Genomic DNA, 8,792 nt, shown 5'->3' with positions numbered 1-8,792 from the left:
TTATTGAATTTCTACTCCGCCTTCCTTCTGATTCCAACTGTGGGTGTCATCACTTCATGATGGATGACTAGGAATCTCCAAAGTTTAGGCGAATCTCTCACCACTGTCCCTAAGAGAATATGGGCACTTGGTGCATTCAATAGTCCCGACCCGGTTCATTTATTTCCGAACAGGAAATCTTCTCAATGAATCTCCTCGGGGTCGGAATCAACTCTTTTGTCAAGCACTGAAGTGGATAGGGTTTTTCTACAAGGTTCGAGCGAGAATGGAAATGTCTAAAGAATCCTAAGGGATTATTAACATTTCACTGTATGATCCATATCGAGTCCTGCTACGATTACACAGGGTATACAAATCCTATATAGCTTAGATCCGATAGGCCTTCGAAAATGTGATACTACTCTAGGACCACATCCCAACGAGGAAAAGGAAACAGAGCGAAACCACACATTCTTAGCCTATGGGATCTTTATTATATAAGATCTTGGAAGTACACCCTCTGTAGTTGTAGGTATATCGATAAGGGTCTTTTTAATTATTCACGCAAGGTTGTTTATAGATTCTAAAATACCCTCATGGTACTTTAATTCTTGATTGAGTCTTATCTTCCGATTATGATTCTGGGATTAGTGTGGATCTTTTAGCGTTCTAAAATACTCCTATAGTATTTTAACTTTATGTTTGGCTCTAGAATTCCTATTTGGTAAGTTTCAGATCTGCTGCACACCACTATCACTCCCGAGCACACGTTCATCACATCTCGGATAAATGTAGTTGATCAGGTTACATTTATCCCAGCTTACGATTACATAACTGCCCAGGTTTGACTGTAGTGCTCAACATCCGAAGACTTTTATTATTGTTCTTCTTGTGATACTTTTGTTCGAGTACTTAGTTTCTGGATGTTATTATACTTTGGTAAAATATATGGTTATATTTTAAAGTATAATTCTTGGTCAGAGTGTTTTATCCCATTGCATTTATAGGTTGTATATCTTTTATGAATTGATATACTTAGCTCACTATAAACAATGCTCTGATACCAATCTGTCACACCCCAAAACCGGAACGGCGGAAACGTTCTGGGGTGGATGACGTCATGTCAAGTATCACAACACATGCATATAGTAATCAAAGTACAACAAAACATTGCATTAATAGAATAATTTTACATGGTTATATTACATAGTATCAAAGTAATACAAACATAATATATAAAGTGCTGCAAGGTACTTAAGCTATCTTCTTCAGCAGTTCCAAGGGATGTACCTGTCTAATTGCTGACCTGAGATTACAAGTTATTTGAAAAGCGAGTATCAGCATTTTCACAAAAGCTGGTGAGTTCATAAGCATTTAGTGACATTTCATTCAAATAACTTAATAAAGAAATAGTTTTAAGAGGTTTCAGTGTATTAGAGTCTTTTCCCAGAAAATCCCATATTTTCTCTAAATAAAGCAGCCTTCTACCAGGACTGGTCAGTGTGTTGAGGTAAGAGGTAGTTTTCCCTTATTTTCTATTATTATCAAAATACTGAATTTGATTATTAAGGAAAGCAAGTGACATCAGGGAATAACATAAGCCTCAGCAGTGAGGACTGCTGACTAAGGCAAGGAATCATAGACTCCGGGAGGGTATCGAATTAACGACACGCCTGGTTCAGTCTAACCAAGTGGAGACACAGACCCCAGAAGGTACTTGGTGAAAGGTATAGCTAGTAAGGTCTAAAACAGTGAATATAGACCGCAAGCGATACCAAAAGAAAAGTACATCTCACAAGGTCAAAACAAGGACTACAGACCTCAGGCAGTATCGATTGGAAGATACAACTAGCAAGGTCAAAACAGAGACTATAGACCCCAGACAGTATCAAATGAAAGATACAGCTAGCAAGGTCAAAACAGAGACAATAGACCCCAGACAGTATCAAATGAAAGATACAGCTAGCAAGGTCAGAACAGAGACTATAGACCCCAGACAGTATCAAATGAAAGATACAGCTAGCAAGGTCAAAACAAAGACAATAGACCCCAGACAGTATCAAATGAAAGATACAGCTAGCAAGGTCAGAACAGTGTGAATCTGAAAAGTGACATCAGCATACAGTGTAAATTGCTGACGAAATATCGTTACCTTAAAGCCATGAATTATAAGACAACCCAGGATACTCGTAACCATACTGACTAGAGTTCCAGACGCCCTACAAGCATCTATATAATATGACATTTGTCACCCCTTGGCTTGGTGGGCCGTGGACTGTAGCTAGCAGTCAGGGTGCGGGGTTGTCAATCCCGTATAGGCCTATACACACAATGTCCGCTCTCCCTACAGGAGACTCTGGTTACCAACTAGACGACGGAGAAGGCCGCGTCCCGAAGATGCATCCCAAATAGAGAATAGTGTGTTTCTTGAGGGGAGTGGGTTTCTAATACAAGTGATATACTAGAGGTAGAGACTTCCAAACAGTGGTTAGTGTGTTTCTAAAGTAAGTGTAGAATAGATGAAGAGGCTCTTAATTGACTTGACTAGAGAATTCCCTATATGTCCATACCCATATACATAGTATTTAACTAATGGACCAAACGACCTTCGGACGGCTACCCGATCCCACCAGACCACATCTCAACGAAGAAAAGGAAATAGGGCCGATGAGCGTTCCTAAGTCTTTCAGTCATTACTTATATATACCTATATAAGTACGGACATACATCTAACTATGACTAAGTGGGTATCAAGTGAAAGTGATTCTCGTGAAGTAGGAGTGTCTAATAAGTGAAGTAAGAGCGGTCGCAAGTGAAGTATAAGTGTCGAATAAGTATAAGCGCATCGTGAAGTGGAGATGACAATAGGTGAAGTAAGAACGTATCAAGTATAAGTGAAGTAAAGTCGATCTCAAGTATAAGCGAAGTAGAATCGTATCACTAAGTAAGAGGGTAAATAAGTATAAGCGCTATCAGGTATAAGTGACTTCAGGTATAAGCGAAAGCATTACTGAGTAGGAGTATAAAATAGGTATAAGCGAAGCAGCGGTATCTAACAATTAAAAGTATTCCTGAAAACCCTTGAAGACTTTATTACTCCGGAAAATCGCATTTGTATTCTTTGATAAAATAGGTGTGAAAACCTTTAGAAATCTTTGAGAATCTTTTATAAATCAGTTGAAAATGAATCTTTGATAAGCTATGAAAGTAAGAACTTGAACAATTTAAAAACCCTTTTTGAAAGCCATTTATAGTGTCCTATTCGGTAAAACAGTGTATGGTGGTAAAATCTTGTGCATGCGGGTTATCAATCACATGTGATTGATATGATAACTGGCATGTTTAACTTGTAATCCCCCCCTATAAAACATTTAAAAGCATTTAAAAGGTTCATTCAGGGGTATGAACTCACCTGGTGTAAGTAGGTCCGACGGTAGTGCCGTTTAGCCGTTCGGGGTCACGCAAGGACTTGAACACACACAAGGACCTATTTTAACATATGATAACATATGTTCACATACAATTAGCATATAATATACTAATTAAACAATTATACACACTCAAAGGAGTGGAAAACACTTTTGGTTGAGTGTTTGGGGTCCCGGGTAGCGTTTAAGGGTGCTAAGGGTCTCCTATCAGCTGTGGGACTTTGCTATACTCAAGTATCAAGGGTGTAAAGGGGTTTAAAGCATCAATATGGACCAAACAAGGAGTTTACGGCCCAACCCAAGGGAGTTTACGGCCGTAAACTCCCAAGGTCATAATCCTTGGTGTTTGATGCTTCTAGCTTGTTCCTTGATTTATTCTAAGCACTTTTCTCAAAAGGCATGAGTGGATTTGAGGCCTCTAAGGGTATTTTATAGGAGTTTACGGCCTAAGAACTCTCCCAATGGAGTTTACGGCCGTAAACTCTCAATCTTTGAGTTTAGTGAAGTTTCAAGTCCCTCTTGCCTTCCTAGAATTTCCTTATGAAGTTTGATGCCATTTTGGGTGATTAAAACCAACATTTGAGCGGGTTTTGGGAAGTTTACGGCCTAGATAAATGCTTGGGCCGTAAACTCCAAGAAATGTCTCATTTTCTTGGGTTTAAGTCCTTAGATCCCCTCCTAGTAGTTTATGGTAAATGTCTAAGGCCATTAGGGGGGCAAAATCACACTTTTGGGCATGATTTTAGGGTGTTTACGGCCTTGACCAAGTCTGGGCCGTAAACTCCTTTCATTAAATCATTTTGGAATGTTTCAAGGATCTAAACTCAAGAGGATAAGTCCCTAAATTATGTAATAAGCCCTAGGATGAGTTTGGTGCACATTTGGGACCATAACTTGTGGAGTTTACGGCCTAAGCATGTGCTTGGGCCGTAAACTCTTCTTTGAGTCCTAAATCCATGCATTTTAGTGTTCAAACACCCCTAGGCTATATCCCCTAATAGTTTCTAAGCTCATGGTCAAGTTTAAAGGCATTTTTAGCACCTTTTTAGGGGTTTACGGCCCTAGAATGTTCCTGGGCCGTAAACTCCTTATCCTATGCCTTCTTGGATGATTTTTGGGCTTTAAACATAAATCAATACGCTTAGAATAAACTAGGGTAAGTGGACTTACAATTTGGAAGCGTTTGGTTGCGAATTCGGGGCGAAAACGGGTCTAGAGAGAGAGTATAGAGAGAGAGTGTAAAAAGTCTCCAATGGACTCCACTCACCCATATATAGGTTTCACAGTCGGGGCTCAGTGGAATTTTACCCGATACTGCCGCTAAACGGGGCTTTTGGTCGCACCCGATTTAGTGGTCGTAATAATAAAACTTGACATTTTCTAAATGAATGAAAATGTGTGTCTTGTGTTTTTATTCCCTTTTATCACGACTTAACGGCATGTTAAAGGTAATCAATGGAAATGTTTATTAAATTAATGCCCTCTAATTAACGGAACTTTTATACAGTGGAATATTCCGTTAACGGTAACGGGGGAAATGTAACGGGACAACTTGGGTTGTCACATCATCCCCCCGTTAGAGGGAATTTCGTCCCGAAATTCAAGTCTAGACAAGGAAGTAGGTATGAATGGACAAGTAGAGATGAGGGAGTACTTCCTATACGGTTGCCCTCACATTCCCAAGTGATCTCTAGTATGTGTTTGTCCTTCTCACAGACCTTCACATAAGGGATGTGGATTCCGTCTAGTGTAGCTAGCGGGTTCCGACTGGTGTATCTATGAAGTCAGGGTTCTCAATGGATTCTATCAAGATGAGTGGGGCACGAAAAGCGTTGTCGGATAATCGCATCTCAAGTCTAAGAAGTGGATCGGTCGAATGTGAATCTTGTGGTATACCCGAAAGTAGTAGTGGTCTGAAAAGGATTGGACCAAATCTCCATGAGTATTCCCGGATGGTCCTACGCTCTCGGAAGGGTAGAGCCTTTCAGTACTTAGAACATAGTGTACTTCTATGGCAAGATCATCACTAGCGTGATCGCCATTCCGAAGTTCCTAACGTTCTCTCTCGTACTGGTAGTGTAGTCCTTCAGGTTGGTTCTTAGGAATCTCAAGTGGTCTCCAATTTCATGCTTTCTTTCCACTGGATGATAGAGGCTTCCTAGATCGTCAAGTGGGTTGAGCGATTATGGTTATCGGTTTGCTATAGGGTGTCTATCCCAAGCTTGTGCAAAATGGACCTGCACTAACAACGCTTGAGATACGGAAACCCTGAGAATCGGGGAGACAGGGCTTCACCAGACGAATGTTGGACTATCTCGGGAGGTGGTTCTACTATCTCTGCTTGAGATAGTATTCGGGGAACACCTATTAGTCCAAGGAATCTCTAAGGCTGTGGTTTATTCTAGCGTGGAAAGTGCGTTTTCCGACGTAATCCCTCGACTAACACCAAGTCTGGTGTCGAGTCTATAATCTTCTCGGGATCCGGGTCATGAGATTTAACTCAACTACCTTCGCACTTGACCAAGTATTCTTGGCTGCGAAGGTTGCCCTGTGGTTCTCGGTATCCTAGTGTTTACTTCGGAAAATATAATTCATCGTCTATAGGGCGACGACGATTTCCTCCTTGCGAGAGGGTGGAGAATGATAAGCACCACTGGTCTATAACTAGGTGGACAAGGTGCAGGAGTAGGTGCGAGCACCTACCGCAACTACTCTCTCGAAGGTTCTGAGTTTTTCTCGGTCTAAGTCAAATCTAGTGGGTATAGGGTCTCTTCACCCGGAATTTTACTAGTTCAATCCGCTGTAGTTCTCTTGATTTCTGCTCCTATGTTATCGAATGGGGTGAAAGTGTTTTGTGAAGAGGTTCATGGTAGAACTCATGCTTGGCTTAACCGTCAATACTTGATGGATGCCAACAGTATACCTGGTCATAGTGGCCAGCCTCATGAGTTCTATTCTCTGGGTTCACGAACCTGATGTGCGAGGTGAGAAGGGTCTCCTAGGGGACTCTACGGAGTATGCCTCGGATGGTTGCCGTTTTCTGAGGTATCTGCAGTGCCTTTCACTTCGGTGTTCATTTGACTACGAGGGGTCGGTCGACGGCGTGGGGTACCCTCACTTGAGTACTTCGGAAGGTTTGAGATAAGAGGGACAATTGACGATTTGCATTAGATGTGATTATTTGTGTTAGGTTCGAGTTCGGAGGAACCTTTATTTGCCGATATGGCCATGGAGAAAGCTCACAGCACGAAGAATGTACACATGGTTGCACGAGGTCAAACCATGATCAATAGAGTCGTCGAAGTTGGCACACTCCGACATGATATAAAGTGAAGATCGATAGAGTCATGTGCCGAACATGCACACAAGTTCTAGGCGTCTCGGGTTTCGTCCTATATATCGCTACTGCGGATACTTGGACCGATAGAGTCGACGCGGAACTATAGAGAGTTCTAAGTGTTTCCGAATAGAGTATCTTTTCTTGAATGGATTCTCACGAGGCATTTCTACAATCGCCTCACATATACTAGTCATGTATATTTAAGGTGGGGAGGACTGTTGACTGAGCGACCCCGCCCTAAATCCACAACCAAACGAGGAACAGGAAATGAGGCGGCATTCGCTCACTCTAGGTCTGTCCATCTCGAATATACATGGTCGTAACGTATACGTTTAGCCATCATAGTTTTACCTAATGAATTTTAAATTTTATAACAGTGTTGCGACTTTCGCCTTACTGGAAAGAATTTATACTTGAACTAGTCTTATATTGTTCTTAGCTTAGTTATCCGGGATCGAGAGACGTACCAAAAATCTAACGAGTTTCCTTGCTGCTTTTTCCTAAGCAGTAGTGTCAGGCTCCTTCTGTGTCTTTGTCTTTCTCTTCAGTTGGGCAGTCCCTCTTAAAGTGTCCCATTTTACCACATAGGTGGCAAACTATACGGGTCGCCATATTGGTGGTTGGTATAATGAACTCAACCGGGGTTCTGCAGACACGAGCAGTATGCCCCAGCATGTGGCACCTAGCACAATAGAGTTCCCGGCAGGTACCATGATGATGGTAGCTGCACTTGCTGCAGTGGGGAAGGTCTCCTAGGTATGGTCTTCTCGAGGTCGGGAGGGAAGGATTGACAGGGGTATAGACCGCATCAGCTCGTCGCCCTTCGGAAGGTCCTTGAGCCGAGGTACTTCCCTCCTCCAACTTGAGTTTTCTCTTTAGTGGGTTAAGTGGAGGTTCTTGGGTGGCTGAGTGTGGAAGAGTGGGTTGCTGCCGTCCATTGCCAGAATTGAAAATCCCGGCAGGGCCCTTACTAGCATTGGCGCTGTTAGCATTCAGGTGAGCCATGATAGCTGCTACGGCTGCTGAGACTGCAGCTTGGAACGTAGCTTCATCGAATAAGAGGGCAGGTTTCTTGCTTGCGGATTGGTTATGCTTCTTCGGTGGCATGGTTTTTCCTACACGGGGAGGAATACAAGGTAATGAGAGACGATGGTTAACCCTGGACATTTCTGTCCTGAACGTATTAGGCATAAATTTTTCCCGTGCCTCGGGTTCTGACTGTCTGAGTGTCGACCTACATCCCTATGATGTAGTCCTGGTAATCAAGGTAAGAGTATGAGTGTCGGAAAAAGGCCATAAGATGCGAGTCGTTCCTACTAAGTTACCTTTACACTGGGAAGGTTTCACTCTCCGGCCTGGAGAGAATTGAGAATGGTTCGGAACGAAATCATGGAAAGAGAAGCTCACAAGGGCGGATGGCTAAAATTCTCTCAATAGAGATGCGGGGATCCGCCCTAATCGCGTATCTGGCAACAGGAAACGACGATTTACCTAACACATAGCGTGAGTAGTGTAACCACTAACTCACTAAATTGCATTATTTTAAGGGTGAATTATCGTGACGAATACGAGGAAAAGACAATTCCTGGGTTCCATGTACTAGCTCCCTCGGTCTGCCTCGTATCTTTGACTGGAATCGGCGTTGGCTTCCTTCGGATAGTTTCCTAGGGTTCTCTTCTTGTATGGACTTATTGAATTTCTACTCTGCCTTCCTTCTGATTCCAACTGTGGGTGTCATCACTTCATGATGGATGACTAGGAATCTCCGAAGTTTAGGCGAATCTCTCACCACTGTCCCTAAGAGAATATGGGCACTTGGTGCATTCAATAGTCCCGACCCGGCTCATTTATTTCCGAACAGGAAATCTTCTCAATGAATCTCCTCGGGGTCGGAATCAACTCTTTTGTCAAGCACTGAAGTGGATAGGGTTTTTCTACAAGGTTCGTGCGAGAATGGGAATGTCTAAAGAATCCTAAGGGATTATTAACATTTCACTGTATGATCCATATCGAGTCCTGCTACGATTACACAGGGTATACAAATC

The sequence above is a fragment of the Lactuca sativa genome, chromosome 9 (genome assembly GCF_002870075.4).
Source record: "Lactuca sativa cultivar Salinas chromosome 9, Lsat_Salinas_v11, whole genome shotgun sequence".
NCBI classification, from domain to species: domain Eukaryota; kingdom Viridiplantae; phylum Streptophyta; class Magnoliopsida; order Asterales; family Asteraceae; genus Lactuca; species Lactuca sativa.
Note: the sequence above shows the minus strand (reverse complement) of the source record.